The sequence below is a fragment of the Anabrus simplex genome, chromosome 6 (assembly GCF_040414725.1).
Source record: "Anabrus simplex isolate iqAnaSimp1 chromosome 6, ASM4041472v1, whole genome shotgun sequence".
NCBI lineage: Eukaryota > Metazoa > Arthropoda > Insecta > Orthoptera > Tettigoniidae > Anabrus > Anabrus simplex.
This window is the reverse complement of record NC_090270.1, coordinates 171,077,950-171,098,862: the sequence shown is the minus strand read 5'-3', so window position 1 is coordinate 171,098,862 and position 20,913 is coordinate 171,077,950. Positions and strand designations below refer to the sequence as shown.

At 39.1% G+C, this 20,913-nt stretch overlaps 1 protein-coding gene across 6 annotated transcripts in view; it reads right to left on the bottom strand.

Moving 5' to 3' along the window:
* Marf1 (meiosis regulator and mRNA stability factor 1-like protein) overlaps positions 1-20,913 on the bottom strand; it is an 818,555-nt gene that overhangs the window by 263,520 nt on the left and 534,122 nt on the right. The window lies entirely within an intron of this gene.

Sequence of the window (20,913 nt, the reverse complement as noted above, 5' to 3'; positions counted from 1 at the left end):
ACTGACAACGCAATTCTACCGGAAGACATTTCGACGTCAGAGTTATGGAATATTGCATGTTCTGATCGCTTACAGCACCATATTGTCAGTAAGAGCACATATAAACCACCTATTAATTTCAGATGAAAGTGAAATACCACAATGGGCTAGAGTTCTGGACGATGTAACTTGACCAGAAAATCTGAACTGATTTATGGAGAAACACATGTAAACATTTCAAGCTTCCCAAGAAAAATCCCAAGAGGATTTTTGATATTATCTTATAGAAAAAAGTCTATCTCTACTGCCCAAAGGCTTCACACAAATAGCTATCATGACTCCAACAAGAGCATCATTGCATTTAATCAGTTACAAACCTTATATTTATCAAAATGGTTTGACATCCTATAAGACTGTTTTTAAACCTACTGATTACCTGTGGGTGTTTTCTTACCTGTTCCCCTATCGGGCGCATCCTAGGTAGCTTATAGGGGGCCTCCGGTCTTGTGTGGAGGTTCTGAGGGAAATAAAACATCCTCTCGTGGACCAAAAACATGTATTGCCAGAAAACGTCTTGAGGCAATGTGATTGTTACTAGCCCAAGTCAAGGCCTGGAAGTGAAGGCCACACCCACACATGCTAGAGAGGCATCCATGATTCATCCACATGGGTGATACGGTGGTACAGGTAAAGTGGGGCTGGTGATTGAGGTGAAGGCTCACTGTGGGGTGCTGGAACCAAGACATCACTTTGCTCTACGTAGCCTGGACGAGCCACGGGTTGGGGAAGGGGCAACCCCAACCTAGGGGGAGAGTCATGGCTGTGAACTCTGTCATGATAATGCCAAGTAGAGACCACGTGAGTAGGCCTACTGAAGGGGGAACAAATCTGGCTAGGTTCTCGGGCCAGGGGCAGACAACTGGATGGACGACTGAGGGACATAGTCTCTGCTACGGAGAGCCCGAGTTGCGGGAGGACAATGTCTGGCTGTATGCCTCACCACCGATGGTGAGAACGATGCTCAGGACCCTAGAAGGGGCAAAAACCCTATGATTGATTGAAATATGAATGCTTATAGAGAACCAATTTCAAAAATTTCAACATCAAGGGAAGCCAAGGAAGCTCCAGTAGAGCAGATCTGGGAGCAAGCCCAAGAGAAAAAATGGAGACAGAAGTCCCAATTGGACAGGCTGTCACCGACTCACAAAACAAATGGCAACAGAAGCTCCTGTAGAGCAGATTGCTGTCAGAATCAATCAGCACGATACCAAACTTCTAACACAAGAGTGGAGAGTGCTGAATGCCACTTCAATTGATAAGACAGGAAGGACAGTCGTTTTAGCCCTTGGTGAAAAAGACTTTGAAGAGCTCAAAAAGAGAAGCCTTAAGGCTAAGTTCAGACTTGGGAAGATCAAGTTTCAAGTCATCAGGGGAAAAACAAAACCCAATGTTGATAAAGAGGGACCTGAAGGTGCTTCAGGCTAATCTTCAGCATAAAAAAGCAGCTGCGGCCAATTTCACCAGGAAGTTCAAGTCCAAGGCTATTGACGTGGCCCTTATTCAAGAGCCATGGGTAGTCACGGGCAGAGTAGCAGGACTGGTGGAATCTGGAGGTAAGCTGATGTACGATACAACATTGGAAATACCCAAAACATGTTTTCTTGTCAACAGGAAATTAAAACGTCTTATGTTGCAGAAACACTGTTCATGGGACTTAACCGTGGCAAAGATTAAACTTGGAAATTGGGAGGAACCCAGAGAAATAACCATAGGCTCTGCATACCTCCCATATGACTCAACTAATCTGCTCCCATCAGAAGTTGAGAATCAAATTTGCAACGCAAAGAGAAAAGCCGAACACCTAGTCCTTGGAGCAGATGCAAATTCACACCACACGGCATGGGGCAGCACGAACTGCAATGCAAGAGGCGAGTCTTTACTAGAGTTTATTACTGGAACTGAGTTGATGATACTAAACCTAGGAAACAAGCCGACATTTACAAATAAAAATCGCAGGGAGGTAATAGACATTACACTAACCACTACGCATATTGCAAAACCTTATTAAAGACTGGAAGGTGCTGGAGGTACCATCATTGGCAGACCACCAGCACATCCAATTTGCAATAGATGCGAGACTACGTGGGATTGAGATGTACAGAGACCCGAAAAGAACTAACTGGGACAGATACAGAGAAGTTCTAGCGAAGGCTGTACACAAAATTCCAACTACAGAGATGCCAACTTTCAAGAAAGGCAATTCGTACGTAATGCAGCCGTTCGGGCACACGAGGGGGGAGGCGGCAGCCGTAGAATTTTTTTTCCCGAGATCTTACTAACTTACATTGTTGTTGTTTAAGTCATCAGTCCACAGACTGATTTGATGCAGCCCTCCATGCAACCCTATCATGTGCAAACCTTTTCATTTCTACATAACTACTGCCTCCTACATCTGCTCTAATCTCCTTGTCATATTCATACCTTGGTCTCCCCTACTGTTCTTACCACCTACACTTCCTTCAAAAACCAACTGAACAAGTCCTGGGTGTCTTAAGACGTGTCCTATCATTCTATCTCTTCTACTCGTCAAATTTAGCCAAATCGATCTTCTCTAGCCAATTCGATTCAATATCTCATCATTTGTGATTCGATCTATCCATCTCATCTTCAGCTTTCTTCTACAACACCACATTTCAGAAGCTTCTATTCTCTTTCTTTCTGAGCTAGTTATCGTCCATGTTTCACTTCCATACAATGCTACGCTCCACACGAAAATCTTCAAAAACATCTTTCTAATTCCTATATCAATGTTTGAAGAGAGCAAATTTCTTTTCTTAAGAAAGCCCTTCCTTGCTTCTGCTAGTCTGCATTTTACATCCTCCTTACTTCTGCGATCGTTAGTTATTTTACTACCCAAGTAACAATATTCATCTACTTCCCCTAAGACTTCATTTTCCAATCTAATATTTCCTGCATGCCTGCCTTCGTTCGACTGCACTCCATTACTGTTGTTTCACACTTATTTATTTTCTTCTTGTACTCCTTACCCAAGACTTCGTCCATACCATTCAGCAGCTTCTCGAGATCTTCTGCAGTCTCAGATAAAAGAACAATATCGTCGGCAAATTTCAAGGTTTTGATTTCCTCTACTTGGATTGTGATTCCCTTTCCAAATTATTCTTTGATTTCCTTTACTGCCTGTTCTATGTAAACACTGAAAAGGAGGAGGGACAGACTGCAGCCCTGCCTCACTCCTTTCTGGATTGCTGCTTCTTTTTCAAAGCCCTCAATTCTTATCACTGCAAACTGATTTTTATACAGACTGTTAGATAATTCTTCGTTCTCGGTATCTGATCCCAATCACCTTCAGAATCTTAAATAGCTTGGTCCAATCAATATTATCAAATGCTTTTTCTAGATCTACGAATGCTATGTACATGGGCTTGTCCTTCTCGATTCAAACCTCGAAGATCAGACGTAAAGTCAGGATTGCTTCTTGTATTCCTACATTTCTTCTGAAGCCAAATTGATCTTGTCCCAACTCAGCCTCAACTTGTTTTTCCATCCTTCTGTAAATAATACAAGTTAAAATTTTGCAAGCATTAGATACTAAACTAATGGTGCGATAGTTTTTACACCTGTCAGGACCGGCTTACTTAGGAATAGGTATAACAACATTCTGCCAAAAATCGGATGGGACTTCTCCTGTCTCATACATCTTACACACTAAATGGAATAACCTTGCCATTCTGGTTTCTCCTAAGGCAGTCAGTAATTCAGAGGGAATGTCATGAATTCCAGGTGCCTTGTTCCTATTTAGGTCGCTCACAGCTCTGTCAAACTCTGACCTCAAAATTGGGTCTCCCATTTCATCAGCACCAACAGCCTCTTCTTGTTCCAGAACCAAATTATCTACATCTTTACCTTGATACAATTGTTGGATATGTTCTTGCCATCTTTCTGCTTTGTGTTCTTTCCCTAGACGTGGCTTTCCATCTGAGCTCTTAATATTCATACACCTAGATTTCCTTTCTCCGAAGGTTTCCTTTATTTTCCTGTATGCAGCATCTACCTTTCCTAGGACCATACAATCTTCAACATCCTTGAACTCCTTCCGCCCGTCTTCCTTAGCTACTTAGCACTTTCTATCAACTTCATTCTTTAATCGCCTGTATTCTTTTCTGCCCTCATCATTTCTAGCATTCTTGTATTTTCGTCGTTCATCAATCAGGTCTAGTATCTCCCTCCATTGACTCTTAGTTGATCTTTTCTTCCTTCCTAACATTTCTTCAGCAGCCCTGCTGACTTCATTTTTCATGACTATTCACTCTTCCTCTATAGTGTTTCCTTCAGCCTTTTCATTTAGTCCTTTTGCAACATGTTCCTTGAAACAATCCCTCCCGCTCTTTTCTTTCAACTTGTCTAGATCCCATCTTTTTGCATTCTTTCCTTTCTTCAATTTCTTCAGCTTCAGATGACATTTTATGACCAACAAGTTGTGGTCAGAGTCCACGTCTGCTCCTGGGAAAGTTTTGCAATCCAACACCTGGTTTCTGTATCTCTGCCTAATCATAATGAAGTCTATTTGATACCTTCCAGTTTATCCAGGTCTCGTCCACGTATAAAGCCGTCGTTTGTGGTGTTTGAACCAAGTATTGGCAAGGACTAAATTATGATCAGTGCAGAATTCAACCAGCCGACTTCCTCTTTCGTTCCTTTGTCTCAATCCGAATTCTCCTACTGTACTACCTTCTCTTCCTTGGCCTACCATTGCATTCCAGTCTCCCATCACAATTAGATTCTCGTCACCTTTTACATATTGTATTAAATCTTTTATCTCTTCATATGTTCTTTCAATTTCATCATCATCATCATCATCATCATCATCATCATCATCATCATCCGCTGAACTAGTCGGCATATAGACCTGCACTATTGTGGTGGGCATTGGTTTGGTGTCTCTTGACGACAATAATTCTTTCAATCTACTGGTCGTAGTAGCTCACGCACTGGCGTATTTTCTTATTCATTATTAAACTAACTCCTGCATTTCCTCCGTTTGATTTTGTATTAATTCAGTAGTTGCCTGACCAAAAATCCTGTTCCTCCTGCCAATGTACTTCACTTACACCAACTACATCTAACTTTAGTCCATCCATCTCCCTTTTCAGATTCTCTAATCTACCACAACGACTCAAACTTTAACATTCCACGCTCCAACTTGCAGAATGTCAGTATCCATCTTCCTGATGATCACCCCCTCTCGTGCAGTCCTCACCGGGAGATCCGAATTGGGGACTAGTTTTCCACCAGAATATTTTACCCGGGAGGAAGCCATCATCAGTACATCATTCATACAGAGAGAGCTGTATGTCCTCGGGAGTTAGTTACGGCTGTAGTTTCCCGTTGATTTCAGCCGTGTAGCAGTATCAACACAGCTAAGCCAGGTTGAGTATTATTACAAGCAAGCTGTCTACTTCATGGCCATATCGATGAGTATAATCAACAAATTAATCTAAAGAGCCACCTAATCGATACTTTATTTCTTTTGCCTTAGGCAAGATTAAAAATACATTAGCACACACAGAACATGTTTCGACCACTTAGTGGTCATCTTCAGCTGTATACAAATATCTTAGATGAAAACATTTGGAAAGTAAGCACATTAGATCTTAAAACTATGTCCCATGGGATCCTAAAAACTATTGTTCTATGTGCTTTAAATGAAGGGGGGGGGGGGGGGAGGTGAGGAAGTATGTGTGAATGATACTTAAATTACAATTCGTGTCTACAATTGTGTATAAAAACATATACTAAAGTACATATTTAAAATATTTAATATTTAATATTCCTTAATTAAGGAAGATATTCAATACAAATTATAAACAACAATACCTGAAGACTGATATACAATGACAAACTTTTCTTCAAGCACAAGTGTTCTTTTAAAAAATAAGTGCCTCACTATAGACGCTTTAGGATATTTTAAAGTATATTTATTAGAAAACAAGGTTTTTAACATCACTGCAGACACGAATTTTAAACAAGTGTTCTTCTCACAAATGCCTGAAGATTATTACAAACAATGACTTTTTATTCACGCCACCTAGTGTTATTACAAAAGTATTTCACCATAGACGCTTTTAAATATTTTAAATATGTACTTTAGTATATAAGTATTTAAATACAACTGTAGACGCGAATTGTAATTTAAGTATCATTCACACATACTTCCTCACCCCCAAACCCCCCACCCCCTCCCTTTTCATTTAAAGCACCTAGAACAATAGTTTTTAGGATCCCACAGGAGATAGTTTTAAGATCTAATGTGCTTACACTTGGGCCCACGAAAGTTGAAGTCTGACATTTGAGCGGCGAAAGCAGTAACTACGAAGTACGCTGCGTTGTCATAGTTACCTCCATCTGCGGCATATCACCCTTTCATACAGGCTGAATATTGTATCAACTATGTTGGCCTAATGCAATGCAATATCCTTTGATCCGTTCCTAAGCTCGTGCTAATAATTTCGGCATTTAAGATTGAACATGTCATTGCCGATAAGTATGAGATTTCATATTCACTAAACTGACAATAACCTCAACAAATGCACATGTTAAATGGAGGATAAAACTATACAACTAGCCACTGATTTACTTACAAAAAATAAACTAAAATAATAATCAAGAAACCAACACTTAAATTATTACATAAACCAGCAACAGCTAACACAGTATTATTCCGAATAATATCACAAAAGCGGCTGAGAGCAAGCCAACCCACGTAGCGATAGCTTCATTAAATGTGGCATCTCTGTTATCGTTGCCATAGCAACGGACCATTTCCGAGCAGAATTAGTCAACTGTTTCTCGCCGGTGGCGCTAAACGTCGGACTTCAACTCTCGTGGGCCCAACTATACTTTCCAAATGTTTTCATCTAAGATATTTATATGCAGCTGAAGATGACCACTAAGTGGTCAAAACATGTTCTGTGTGTGCTAATGTATTTTTAATTTTGCCAAAGGCAAAAGAAATAAAGTATCGATTAGGTGGCTTTTTAGATTAATTTGTTGTGTATTATTACAAGGCCATATCAGTCAATCATCTAGACTGCCAGCCTCGCAACTTCCAAAAGGCTGCTACCCCCCTTTCAATGAACCATTCCTTAGTCTGGTCTCTTAACAGATGCCCATTCGATATGGTTGCACCTGCAGCTCAGTTATCTGCTTCATTGGGACATGCAAGGCTCCCCACTGCGGCAAGGTCACATGGTTCGCAGGGGAGGACTAACTTACGTAACACTGAAAAATCAATGAACACCATACAATTCAACCAGATATTCAAAGACTGGCATATAAAGAGTGTACGATTCTTAACTGCTAAAGTAACAGGTGATCTGCAATACATATGAGTGGAGGTTGAAAGATAATTTCTTTTGTTGAGTACTGTAGTTGCCCCCTTAGCAGCTTGTAGCTGCTGTTTGGTAAACTTACACTGGTGACATGCTTTTTCTTTTGATATCATATGCATTCTCTGCACTAACAGAGCACTTAACAGTTTGGTGTTCATATTAGCACGGAACTCAGTCTTGTCCTTCCTCACCATGCACAACTGAAAAATCGCAGCTACACACTACAAAACACGTGTGAATGAGATGTAGAGGAATGCAGTAAACAGAGCCATTCTTTCGAGTATTCCTCCCTAAATTTTTGAACTATTTTCGGTTTATTACTTAGCGTCATTGATCACGGTAACATCACCATACGTATTTTCCTGCACAAGAAATCGCTTCATTATTTTAAACCTCGCATTTTGTTACACATGATTAGCATGTATCAAAGAAGAGCAATATATGTAAATTTGGCAACCAAAATCACAATAAATAATTCTTCAACAGTTACGCACACAGTATCCACAATGAAATGGAATTTGTCACCACTTTGCCGCCAAAACAAAGACAAAAGAACTCGCATACTTGCATGGAAATCTGGTCACGTGACGAACAAAGACAACTCCGCAAGATATACCACTTCACAGGTGTCTATTTTTCCTGTACTGGAAGCACACACTGCATTCGGCACATGAAAACTTGAAATATTCTTAAATGAGAGACAGGAAAGGGGTATAAATTATTACTGAGAAATTTGAAATAATATTCTGAGAATTCAAGCTGTAATGGCATTCATTGTGTATCCTTTTGAACACTTCATACACTTAGATTTAAAAATGAACAAAAAATCGTAATTTGTGGTGTGTGATTCGTAAGGGCATAATTATGATGGGTAATTCATAATTATTACGACTGAATCGTAATAGTTGGCATCTCTGCAAGTAACGTGAGAGGACAGACAGAATTGGATGAGACAGTTGAACTATTAGAAGAGGCCATTATAGATTCATTCCATGAAAACTGTCCTAACAAAGAAAAGAAAAAACACCGAAAAAGTAAGGTGGTGAAACAACGAACTAGCCAAAATGAAAAAAGAGGTTACGATGTTGTACAGGATATCATCTAGAAATGGTATGTGGGATGTATATTATAGGAAACTCATTGAGTATAACCTAGAGATACAGAGAGCAAAAAGAAAATCTTGGAGACTGTTGTGTGAGAAAGTGGAATCACACACTGAAACAGCAAGGCTCCAGAGGGTTCTCAAAGCAACCCATATAAATCAAGTGGGGACACTGGAGAAACCAGATGGATCATTTACTCAGGCGGAGAGGGACACGCTGGAGATACTAATGGCATGTCACTTTCCTGAGGCTGAGGAGATGACAGAAGAAGGAGCGGTTAGAACAGAAACCGGAGCTCGAAGAGCATACTGGAACTGTGTCAAGAGAATAATAAAACATAACCGTGTAAAATGGGCAATCAACACGTTTCATCCTATAAAGGCTCCGGGGCCAGATGAGATACTTCCGATACTCCTACAGGAAGGACGGGAGTAGGGGCCGTATTTTTTGGTAATAACGATAGGCACAAGTTTTTTTGATCTTTCTTGTCTATAAATGACTTCCCAGGTACTAAAAAAACTGTATTTTAGCAAAATGAACTCTCGAAATATCGCGAAATCCGATTTATCGCGCGAATTGCGACAATAATCACGAAATATACCCTACTTGATGCAAAAAATGCAAAACGGCACCGGAAGAGCTCTCCAATAAACATTTAAATGCTTCTGAGAACTTGACTATCGTAGTTTCCTTCTCATTTGCTTGATAAGAGCTGTATATTCTGTACACAAATGCACACAAAGTGGTACGCAATTTGTATCGAAAGTATGTGTATTCAGTTCCGCGATCTCTAAGGAAGTCTATAAAAATCAATATCTGTTATCGGTTACAGCAAATAGCATTTTGGTCATAACAAGATACAATACCGGTCGTAGATACAGCAGTACGCAATGAGAGTCTGTTAATTACGAACATTTATTGGCAAATGTCCAACAAATAAATATAAAAATGCCGAAAACTGAACCTGCAACAGGTTTTTCGAGAGCCGAGGAATACAACAGTGAGGGGTTCTATGTATTTGATACTGCAAAAAAGATTCTAATGTATCAATAGCGTTCCAGTAATATTCGTAAAGTGGAAACGTGCGATATACACTGCAGAGAATCGGAATGAAGCAAATGAACATAATTCTAAGTGGCAAATAACAATCGGCGATACTTTTCAGATCGTAAAGGTGTTGAAAAATTATAGAGAGAAATTTGTAATAGACACAAAAAAAGCATTCACGAAAGCCAACATTCCTCTAGAAAAATAGAATAATCCTGGCATGAGGTAGAGAATGAATATAAAAGGAAAGATAAATAATACTGTCTTCACAGTAAAATATGACGGTATTGGTAGGCCTATTGTAAATAAATCGCCTGTTTGAGTAGTAATAATGTTATTGTTTTTACATTCCACTAACCACTTTTACGTTTTTCAGAGTCGCCGAGATACCGGAATGTTGTCCCATAGGAGTTCTTTTACGTGCCAATAAACTAGTGACACAAGGTTGACATATTTGAACTACTTCATATACCACCGGACTGAGCCAGGATCAAACCTGCCAAATTGGGGTCAGAAAGCCAGTGCCTTAACTATCTGAGCAACTCATCCCCAACCGGGGAAAAGGAGCATATCCATGAACATCTTCCAGTGCTATATGACTTTGCAAAATGCAATGAAAGCACATCTGGTTGAGGAAGTGACAGTGTTAGTAAAGTTTTAGGAGGTTTTATAAAAGACCACAGTGAATTTGCATCCAAGTGTTCGCAAGCATTATGGTTTCAGACATCTAATGTGGTCAGCAAGAGGAGCTTCTCTGTTTACACAAAGACACTTTATGTCGCAGAACTCTGCATCCAGATAATGTTGAAACCATGCTTAGTTTGTACTTTGGAGACAAGTAATTCAACATCTAAAAATGTAGGCTATGTATAAATGTATATCATTTTGAAGTATCAGTGATTTATGTATTTGTTTCTGTAAGTTAAAATTTGCATATTTGGTTTTTCTAAGATTTAATAACAATGATACATCACAAGAGTTTATTTAAAACCCCTTATCACAAATTAGTTACATTTAGTCCATACGCCACTAGAAGGAAGATTTCGCAGGAAACATCGATCAGTATAACAATTTATTTCACGAAATACCTACCGAAATAGTGTCGGTATTAACACCGAAATCAACAGTTTTATTTCACCCCAAAATAAGGCTCCTAGATGGGAGATACTCCTACAGGAAGGACGGAAGATACTTGTCAATGCCCTGACGGACCTTTTCAGAACTAGTCTAGCTTTAGGGTCTGTGCCGAAATCATGGTCTGAAGCTGAAGTAGTATTCATACATAAGCCTGGAAGGGCAAATTATGCCCAAGCCAAAACATACAGACCATTATGTTTAACCTCCTTCATGCTAAAAGCAATGGAGAAAATTCTTGATAAATATATCAGAAGAATGGTGCAACTGAACTTAACGTTACATGAAAATCAATTTACATATAGACCTGGCAGATCCACTGAAATAGCACTCCACCAGTTGGTTTGTAAACTAGAGGAAAGCCTAGAATATAAAGAAATTGCACTGGCGGCATTTCTAGATATAGAAGGAGCCTTCAGCAATACAACCTATGCCTCAATGATAAAACCACTGGAAAAGAGCAAGGTGAGTAAAACCGCCATCAAATGGATTAAATCCATGTTAGACAGAAGAAAGATAAAAGCAACCCTGTTTGAAGAAACGCCGATGGTTAGGGACACCTGAGGCTGTGCTCAGGAAGGAGTTCTGTCTCCTCTGCTGTGGAACCTTGCGGTGAACAAAATCATAGCTATGATCAACGAACAAGGTTTTTATACACAAGGATATGCAGACGACCTAGTGATTGTGGTATGAGGTAAGCTGATGAGTGTTATCCAGGATCTCATGCAAAGATCACTTAACCTATGGAGAACTGGTGTTGGGAAGAACAACTATCAGTCAACCCGAACAAGATAACTCTGGTTCCTTTTACAAGGAGGAAATTAGGGGAAAAGAGATCACAGAAGCTCTTTGGGCAATATATATATATATATCTAAGAAGAGGCACTGCACATAAGTGCAGTGTTAAAGTGCAGTGTTGGATAAAAATCTAACCTGGAATCCACACAGAGAAAGGACATAACCTGGGCCAAGAACTTGCTGTATGCATCTAAAAGAGCCATTGATATTTATAAATTTGATGATCTGTATTGAAGTGGGATTACAATAATTGAAATTAAGAGGGTTCCTCCTATTAAATACAAAGACATTTATTAATGTGAATGAATCACATATCGTTCACATGAGGTACTAGTTTTGGCAAGACCCAATCTAGGACACTGTAAAATTAACAGAGTAGTAACAGAGGAAGTTCTATACATGCCTTGTGATCATATGATACCAAAGTACAACTTTGAAAAACCATTTGAGATCCAGATAATAAAAAAAGAAGACTGGGATATCAACAAATGGAATACTGAAAAAGAAGATAAAGTGTGGTGGACTGATGGCTCAAAGACCGGAGATGACACAGGAGGAGGGATCGACAGGGGAAGACCTGAGAGATCAATCCAGATGAGCCTCGGCAAACACACTACAGTCTTTCAAGCGGAAGTGATAGTTATCACAACAAGTGTTGAAGAAAATCTGAAAATGAACTATACGAATAAGTACATTTTCGTTTTTATGGACAGCCAAGCAGCCATTAAGGCACTAGAAGCAGTCCGGATAATATCCAGAATTGTCTGCTATTGCCATTCGCTTCTCCTGAAGCTCTGAAATTACAACATTGTCAAAATAATATGGGTACCAGGGCATGCAGGTATAGAAGGAAATCAAAAGGCAGATAAAATGGCCAGGAAAGGGGCAGAAACACATTCTGTAAGCACAGAACCTGTAAGCGGGATTTCCTATGGACAAGCCTGACATTACATAGGAAAATGGGTACAAAAGAAACAAATGGAGAACTGGAAAAATACTCCAGGATGCAGGCTTGCAAAGGAATTGATAAAAAGACCAAACAAGAAGCATACTAAAGAACTGTCGAAACTCAGCAGAGAAAATATAAGATGGGTAGTAGGACTGTTGACAGGACACTGCCATCTGAAAAAACACCTAGACAGAATTGGAGTAATAAGAGACAATACATGTAGGAAATGCAATTAAGCAGAGGAATCAGCCTCTCCACTCTAGGACTACCAGGTGAAGAGAGAAAAAATCCAGGAAGACCCAATAACAACAACCTGCAGCCTTGTGAAGGGAGCAGGTATATCTAGGTGGGAATGAAGGAAAAACATGGTAGAAAAAGATCTTAGAGGTCGATGCTAATTAGGAACTAATATTTTGAGGCCCCATGAAGAAAAGAAGAACCTATTGATTATGTTAATTCATTGTTCCTGAAAGTATGGCATCTGGTGGTTAACACAAAAGTAAGGAGAAAGCGTAAAGATGGCAGTAATCATTCTTTACGGCTAATGCGGAACTTTCTGTAAGAAGGTCAGTAAGAAATAATGACACTTCCAGTTCTTATTTATATTTGCTATCTCTTCATTGTAATTTTTATAGGTAAATTGTAAGGTGTTGATGTTCTGTCTAGATGAAACAGAGTACTCTTTAAACATTTTTTTTTTTGAGAATAAGCATTCATTACAAGTAAGTATAAGTGTACCTAAAATTGTATACCATGACACTTCTGACATTTTTACAAGTTGAAGGGATGTAGCCACACAGCACAGGGTAAAAACACAATCTGAGCTAATGTGAAAGCGAGACCTCATAGTTTGTAGGCCTCTTTCACTTGAAAGAAATAGTTTTCACTGTAGTTTAAGATATAGGAATTGCAACTAATTTCACCTGTAATGAAATAAAATAATAATATTAATCCCTTGAATAATGACTGTTTACACTGAAGTAACAACTTTATCAGGATGAGACGAATATTCTACGCAAACTATACTGCGTGGTTCACCAGCCCCTTACGATTTAGTTTTATGCATTCCGCTGCATTTACTATAATTCTGAAATACTGAACCCTTGACTTACCGTTCCATCGTTGGTCGGCCACAGCTGCTGCAGTAGAGCAATACTGAACTCTTAAATCTTGGGGTCGTTGTGGGAATAATTCAGACACGATCTTAACCAAATGATGGGGTTCAGAAGAGAGCCTAACTAGTTGAAATGAGGAGCAAATATGTGCTTACTAACTTTTATTGAACCAATTAACTGCACAAAAAAAAAAAAAAAAAAAATTCCTTGATCAAAACAATTTATTAAATGTTTCAAACGCAGTCATATTGCATAGCGTTATTTTTATTAATTATAATATCGAAGAATTCTCTTCGGAGAAAGTAGGAATCTCATAAATTAGTGGACAGCAAAACTGAAAAGGTTAAAAGAAAGCCTGAAAAATCGGGCACCTATTAATCCAAACAATAACTGAGAATTAATCCACACAATCCGTGGAAAATCTGACCTTCAACAAGTAGAACGCCCGATTTCCTCTTAATTAAGGTTATCCACCAGTTGAATACGGATACACCCACCGAATGGACACTTAATCGAACCAAATTGACTATCAGTTGCTTTGGATAGGTTGCGAAATATTACTGGAAAGCATGGTGTTCACTACAAGTTAACAGCAGCATTCACAATTGAAAAACAAAATTCCACCATGTATTCTCATTTCATGACACCCTTAAGTCATAAAATAATCCTGATGCTAAACGTGCATTACCGACACAGCTGTTCAGAAGGAACCAACAACAACACGATCTGGGAAGACCTTAAGTTACGTCGTTCTGAAGGAACAAAACTGCGAAATAAAGGAAACACTTATTCATCACGCATTTAGAGGAAATGCCAAACACTGAAGTTAAATAAAAAGTGGTAAATCACTTGAAAAATATTATTATAAAACCGACTTTCAGGTTATAAATGGTTACGTTACACTTAATAAAATTACAAGTCCACATGGTAAAATAAAACAAAATTACAAAAATCTTTCCTCTTTTACAATGACTGCAATCACAGATCCATCTACTTATTGTTTGTCCCAACACACTACCTACAAAATTATCAATTGACCATACTCAACTACGTATAAAAAGGAAAGGAGCGACAAAAATTGAAATAAAATACATTACCGGCTGACGAATCGAACCCGCATTCGTAACTCAAGCCTCACACAAATACGCTGAGTGTCAGCACGCACACTACCAAAGCAAAACGGACGTCAGAACGACAAAACAATTAAGTCCGTAAAATAAAATAAAATACTGAAGTTCATTGAACTCAAGACACGTATGGCGAACTGCAGTAAATATTCAATCACCATCAACTCAGTACTCAATACTGGACAACCCTCATATGCCGTTAGTGGTTCCATAATCTTAGGTAAACGCCTTCCAGCTGGTAAAGGGCTGTGCGCAAACCTGGCATTAACATTACTGAGCTAACACTCTTCACACTGCCATACACTACTGCAGACACTATCATCGCTCAAGTCACTTCGCAAAAACATCTATTCTAAGACTTGAGTATGTACAGCTGACATCCCAGACCTATCGTCGGGCTTACCTAATGTCTGCACACCCTAACACTAACCTCTATGTACACATACACTTTCCTAACCCTATCGTTGAGCGTAAACTAGGACATCTCATCAGTATACTCCTAGGATAACATGTGACGTCCTAAAACTATTGTCGAGTGGAAATTGGGTCGTGTACGCTTCCTCTAGCATATCAGGCGAAATCATAACTTCCAACACACTCTTAGATATTTTAGCTGTAAACTTTGTCAAAAATAATAGCATACAATGAAACGAATCTTGCCACACAATGATCGCAAGTCGGGAAATGCAACTAATTTTACATGTGATAAATATCATTCTTGATCCGTATTGATGATACCTAATCAATACATTGTATTGGTGGTAAATTCAATAAATTAACTTATTGAAATTATTCCATTCAAATGCAACTAAGTCGCAACTAAGTCCCTATCTTGTTACTAAAATGTGAAATTGAAAATAAATAACCCGTGGTGAGCTATCCACAACTCAAACACAATCTCAACATGCGCAATGAAGTTTGGAAAAATGACGACTTCCAACACACATCTAACACTACTTGACTGTCGCCAAACAATAATCATCACCACCGCAAAAATCCACACTGTAATTTTAGGGCAAGGCCCTCAAATCGCCTACCGTCATTTTCCAAATATTCATATCCATGACTATACAGTGAAACGAAACCCAATGAATCTCAACAGCCAAACATATCGCTTTAATAACGTCCAATATCTCATCCCACAATGTTTTTGATTTAATCATAAATTATCGTCTCGTAATTTATGAAATTTACTGATTGGAAACTTGTCATTACGGTCAAATAACACCAACTAAGGTTAAGTTATAAGTAGGTTCCCACCTTCCAATACTTATCAATTTCTATACAATAGTTTCATTAATTACATAATATAAACCAGCTTAATCTCTAGGACATGTTTCATTCCAATTATGGAACATCTTCAGCTAAAAGATTAGACAAAATGGCACAAAAATTAAAACACATATGATAGTTATAGTTGTATAGAAATTGATAAGTATTGGAAGGTGGGAACCTACTTACAACTTAACCTTAGTTGTGTTGAGCCAATACGGGATAAAATATGAGATTTATAAGCTGCCAAATAACACCAACCGCGTATTCAGAATGCCCTTCTACTTTTGAGGTCATATTACTATAATATTCATTATACTGAATTTACGTAACTAGCCACTTGATTTTTACTACCAAGAGTTACAATCTTCACCAAGAATAGTTTTTCACTGGGGATCTTAACTTGAAATTTTACTATGCCTCACACAACAATCATCTTGAACCAACCTTCTCCAGGTCTCAGTCTTCGGATTGTTAGCGGAATATACTACAGCCTGCCACGTAAATATCAATTTAATATACAGCCTGTCTCAAAAATTCTTCGCCATCAGAAAATGTAGCCTCAAAAATTCATTATCATCACCTTCTCACGGCGGTATTACATGAAATATACAGGCTTCCTTTGCTTTCAACATCTATACTACTCTTATCTCAACAGATATAAATTCTTTGCCCTCAATCCATTTTCTTATATTTCAAGACTTTTCAAACCTCAATCCTCTCGTGACAAACAACTTTATAAAAATATATTTTTATTTTATTTTTACTTCAACTTTCGGACCTCAAGAATACAACACACCGTGATTTTCCACATCACCGACATACACGATGTTACAAAATTTTACCTCCCATGAATAAAACATAACTTTATTGGATTTCTCTGGAAATTTCTAGACACCCGCAAACCTTGTAGAACATACCTGTTAAATCCACTTTTAACATAGAAAAATTTTATCCTGCGGTAAACATTATTACTATTATTGTTGTTGTTGTTATTATTGTTGTTGTTGTTGTTGTTATTATCATCATCATTTCGACAAAAATCTTCTGAATTCCTACGATATTCGAAATTAAGACATTCACCACAACTACGTTATCGTTATCACCTTCCTAATTTTACTCAATTTGGACAATATCTCAAAGAATATTAACACAATATTTAAATTTCGCATTTTATAGTTTTTTGACGTGAATTTTACAGCACTCAAGAGTTTCACACGACGACCAGAAATGTAATACATCCGCCTGATCATTAATAAATATCAACCCGACATATGCAATGAAAATTGGTTGGGACAAACAGTGTTCTAACTACAACATTGATACAAAATATTCACAGACCTGTAATCATAGTCACCATCCTGGATTCTGGCTGCATCTAGCCAGCAGACCTCGCATCTAGCCTTCCATGGCTACATTTACCATCATCTTCTCATACATAACTTAAATTACACAATAATTTACACTCGGGGTCGATTGACGCCGCAAACAACGCACTTTCAACACGTTTGCCCTTGTGACGAGCTCGCTCCTCAAATGGCGACTGACACAATTTTCTCAAGAGTCTGCCCTCGTTCACCCTACTAAGGGCCAGGTGTTCCAAACAGATAAGAAACCAGACCCCTCGATAAACTCCCAGACTTCTTGTTGACAAATATTAGACGCACACACTGAATACAGAGAGAAACTCAATTACTTATTCACCCACATATCTAAACCTTCAAAGTTCCCATTAGCGGCAGCTCAGAAAATTACTATCATCTTCTGCTTTAACAGTATATTTGAACGATAGACACAAGCATGTAATAAGTTACTTGAAGACCAAATTTCCGCACTTTCCTGCTCATGAGTGACGCGGGCTTCGCTGTTCCAACAACCAGACAGAGTGTCAAATATATGGGGAGAGATTTCTTTTATAATCTATGGGAGGACGCTCACCCACACCATGAAGCTTGGTGGTGTAATATGCTAATTCCGCATCCAATAGACCAATTTTGCTGAAATTTGTTCCATAACTTCGGCCAGACTTACGATTTATTACAGTGTGAATTTCATATTTTTCCCATACTCGCAACAGGCAAAATAAATTATTTCTGCCCGGGCGTTTCGTGGGTTTTTCTATATCCATCGGCCTTGGCACGTGTGTCTGATCTGCGTGCCGGACGCAAATTCTTCTCTAGGCATAACTGCATTTATTTTTACCCTGGGGGTTCTGTCTTCACATAGGGTTTAAGAAGAATTTAGATTCTTTACTCCTGGATTTACCATGTCACCAAAATTTCTCGTTATGAAGAATTCCTTAAATTTGATAAATTGTCCAATATTCGAAGTCCACCGAAGTGTCCCGGCATTTCACGAGCTTGCGGCTTGCTCAGACATGGGGAGCTCGTTCCCACGAGACAGCCAGACCCTTGAAATAGAAACATGGCTGCTCTCAAAAAGTAGTTTGTAGCTGATATAAATATTTGGAATAAAAAAATAATTTTCTCATCGTAGAATTATGGGTTCAATACAGTACATCAGTCCCTCTCCCTAAACTGTGGTAATATAACTGAGATGTGCAGTTATGGGCTAAAAACAAGCAGGAATCATGAGCACCACTATTAATTCATTGCGAGTACCCAAATGAACCCATTAAATGAGCACAGATACGAAGAATCTGTACCATACAACAGGAGGTGCACACACAGACCACAAACAGGTAGTGTATGAGCTAAAAACAGTGCAGTTCATGTCAAGCCTTTCGATGATGATGCTTGTTGTTTAAAGGGGCCTAACATCGAAGGTCATCGGCCCGTCAAGCCTTTCTACAGCTGAACTGGCTAGTGGTTTCTTTTGTTTTTACAGCCAGGTGACTGGGAGACAGATGTGGCAAGGTTGCATGCTTAATAGTTCCCACAGACTGATTTGTTTATTTGACCCTGAAAAGGGCCATTGGTATGGTGGCATATGGTATGGAGCTGGTCTGGAAGAGGCTAGAAAACATGTGACAGGATTTCAGTTAGCTATATCTCTTAATGCAGCACCTACTTGAACTGACGACCTAGGTGGTCGACACAGAACTGTGTGCAATGTTGTAAGGACCATTTGGCATGTTGCAACATCTCCAGTGTAATGAATCGGCATGCCTCGGTGATAAGCTGTCTAAGGTGACCAGCAATGCTCGCCTCATGTGCATACACTAGTTGTTTTACACAGTCCCACAGAAAAAAATCCACGGGTGTAAGTTGGATAACAAGGGGAGGACCTAACCGGTCCGATCGCACGATCTATCAGGATACGTTGCACGGAGATTGTTTTGGACAGCAACCGCCATGTGTAGTGGAGCTCCATGATGTTCAAAACAACGTCCTGCAGTGGTCAAGGAGCAGCACATGTTCCAAGAACAGTGGTAGGTCATCTTGAAAAAATTGTAGATAGCGTTCTCCAGCCAGAGGTCCCTCAAAGAAATGAGGACCAATGAGGTGATCACACACAATGCCACACTATAGTTCATGCCGCACTGTAGCTGAAAAGCTGTCTGTCGTACCCAATGGGGATTATCCACACCCCAGTAACGCATATTATGTTGATTAATGGTTCTATTGTTGAGGGACCCGCGCTTCATCCGTAAATACATTTTAAAACAGATATATATGAAGCCATTTCTTTTCAGTTTTGACTAATTTATTTTATAACGTAGGTTCTACAGTCCACCAAAACTAATTTTGAGTAATCAATTTATAAACTACCTGCAAGAAAACACATGGTAACAGTATTAAACCAGAAAAAGAAAACAACTTAATAAAAATAGAATGACCTGTTTCTTCCTAAAAGAACATCAGATTCTATCAAATCACACTCACATTTAGAAAAGTGTAAACATAAATGTTCTGTTAAGAAAAAAAACATGTCATTCCATTTTAGTACAGTTGTTTCTTTTTTCAGGTATAATACTGTTACCATATGTTTTCTTGCAGATAGTTTATAAATTTATCACTCAAAATCAGTTTCTCGGACTTAAGAACCTAACACTCAATTTAAAAAAAATGTAAATAAGACTGATGCTAAAAAAGGGCAGGATCAGTGTCCACATGTTGTAGGGTCCATTGGCAAAACGCTACCCATGCTTCGAAATCATGATCATGGAGGCCCTGGGCTTAAGTGCAGATGGTATAGGTGAAACTGCTGGGTGTGCGATATATTCGTAACGGACGCTTGGGTGAGGTTTGTCGTCTGTGCAATGGCCCATGTGCTAGTGTGAAGGTTAGGCCAGACAGTGTCCAACACCACCTCTTCATTGAGAGCAGACGTCACAAGGTTGATCTAGAACAGGCCGTGTCCTTCCCAGGAACGCAGTAGCCCGCAGACATCTTTCTACACTCGAAAACATAATGCCTGTTGGTTGTAGCCTATCCGGATAATGTTCCTGATACAGGCATTGTACCTGGTATGCATTCTGTCTAGTTTCTTTATACATGAGTAACATATCCACATACTCTTCACTGGAATACATCATGAAGCAGTGAATAAGCTTTCTGTTATGACTTGCCTCGAAGGAGGGGAGTTCGCGCAACTAAATACCTACCTGCCATCGCAAGTTGTTACTGTTCGAATAGGGCACGTTTTACCCTACATATGGTCTACAAAGCTTGGAACATGTACAATGTAGCTGTTTGGTTGCTTTCGTCCTAGCCACAGACCATCACATCCTCATCCAACCCAGCTCAATACCCTATGCCACAATATATACAGCCCATTACAGGGCAAAATAAATCAGTCTGTAGAAGCTATCATGTATGCAACCTCACCACATCCAAGGCAATTGGCGGCAAAATAACAAAACAAACTTGTGAAGGATTCAAACCTTCGACCACCGTCCAATATTACATCTCCCACCGCACCCCTGTCAAGTGAGTTATTGCGAGGCTTGGCATGCGGCGTGAAGTTTCCAACCTATACAATACCTACTCCTTGCCTGTGTGTGCACCTCCTGTTGTA